Source organism: Otolemur garnettii, unplaced genomic scaffold (assembly GCF_000181295.1).
Source record: "Otolemur garnettii isolate 467f Iridium unplaced genomic scaffold, OtoGar3 scaffold00018, whole genome shotgun sequence".
NCBI lineage: Eukaryota > Metazoa > Chordata > Mammalia > Primates > Galagidae > Otolemur > Otolemur garnettii.
In genome coordinates this window covers 3,612,986-3,614,956 of record NW_003852413.1, presented here as the reverse complement: position 1 = coordinate 3,614,956, position 1,971 = coordinate 3,612,986, and positions in this window count along the sequence as shown.

Here is a 1,971-nt window from a genome sequence, read left to right as displayed (position 1 = left end):
CCCTAGCCGGTTGAGCTATAGGAGCTGAGCCAACTTCTACGTTTTAAAGGAGAAAGCCACACTGACCCAAATTCACGGTGCTAACTCGGGCAGACCCCTTAGAACAAGGGCTTGACTCCCAGTCTAGGCTATCTGCAGTGAGTCAGGATTCAAACCTGACTCCAAGCTGACTCTACCTTAATCCTTCTAAAGCAGGAGCAGGGCACAGCAGTTTTCCAGGAGAAAGCAACTAGCACAGGCAGCGAACTCAAGACAGACTCTACTGAGAACTGAGAGCAAGCACGGTCCGACTCCAACATCCTCTACCCTCAGCACCCTGGGTGCTATCTGAAGTGTGGGATTTCAGGGGTCTCTGTTCTTTGGGGTGGGAAACCTTATGTTGAGGAGTAATTTGATTCGTTTCTCGTCTTGGGAAAGAGGAGCAGAAAGCAGGAAGATGGGACTGGAGAACTGGTCAGAAGACGAATTTGAATCCAGGACAAAGAAGGATGGCAACCCAAGCAGAGGTTCAGGCGGTCAGGAGGGAAGGCAGGTCAGTGTTTCAGGACTGACCTTGTGTGGGCAGCAGGAGGAAGGGGCAGAGGGTGGCACTGAGCTTCTGGCTTTGGTGACAGGGTGGATGGAGGTCCCCAACTTCAGAGGGAGGGCAGACTGCACTAAATCCAGTCTAGGCCACGAAGTTGCCAGGAAAAGGTTCAGTAGAGCTGTTGCTTGGAGTTGGTTGGTTCTAAGCTGAATGTGCCCACTGTTGGTTTTGCATTTAATGAACAGAAAAAGAAGAGCTCTTAGGGGTGACAGTGAACAGTGTCAAAACATTGGCTAAAGTCAGCCAAGCACCTGTAAGATTTGGGAGTAAGGTGACTGCGGGATGTAAGGATGGCAGGAGCTGGTCTAGGGATGATGCAGACAGAATATGCAGAGTGCAAACTGATGCTTAGCTTGAGGGGGGAGCTGGGTATGGGGACAGAGGAAATGGGTCTTTTTAGGACAGGAGACAGATGAATATGTTTACAAGGGAAGGAAGAGGGAAGCATAACAGGCAGGAGGGACACAGAATTAGTGAAGCAGGGTTCCCCAAGTGGTGTTGAGGTCAGCTTTCAGAGCACGGGTGGATACCAGCCCCTGGTGTCTGGTACATAGCAGAGGTCCTGACAGAGAGTCCAGATGACAGTCCCTCAGGGCTTCTTCCATCTTTACACTGGACTTTACTTGTCACCCCTACCCCTAGCCCACCTGAACTGTTAGGTCAGAACAGCAGGTCTCCAGTACAATCCCTGGCCACCCCTCAAAACCTTAGAAACGCAAATTCCCAGGCCCTGTCCCAGGCCTGCTGATCCAGAATGTCAGGTTGAAGAGCCAGTAATCTGCGTCTCAAGGACCCCCTGGGGACTCTGGGCTCACCCAAATTTGAGACAAGGATAATGCTAGCAGCTCTCAAGCCCAGCTGCCCACCAGCATCACTCAGGAAGTGTACTGCTGATACTGAGGCAGCATCGCCTGCAAGATTGTCACTGCACCACCCGAGTACTGCATGAGCACTGGGAACCCTCGGGTGGGGGCAGAAGAAAACAAATGGGAACAAATTTGGTTTCCCATGTTTTGCAGTGCTTTTTAGGGGGTGGGGAGGAGAATTCTTGTAGCAGATTAGAAATCATTTGCCAGGTAGTGGGCACTTGGTCAGGAACTAACAAATGTTTGCAAGAACCACTGATAAAAAGAGACAGGAGCTATTAGAAGGCTGGGGGCAGAAATCCCGAAGGATAAACACAGCCCAACTAAGAAGAGCAACCGCCATCACTTAAAGCAGCTGGATGACCTGGGCAGGTCCAGATGCAGAAGTAGGGAGGGTGTAGGACTCCCAGCCAAGCTGGGTCTCAGGGAGTAGAGCCACTCCGGGCGGCGAGGCAGAGCGTGCGGCACTGTCCGCACGGTGCCACCCACCCCACAGCAGCCCTCGTGGGTCTGAGGGAG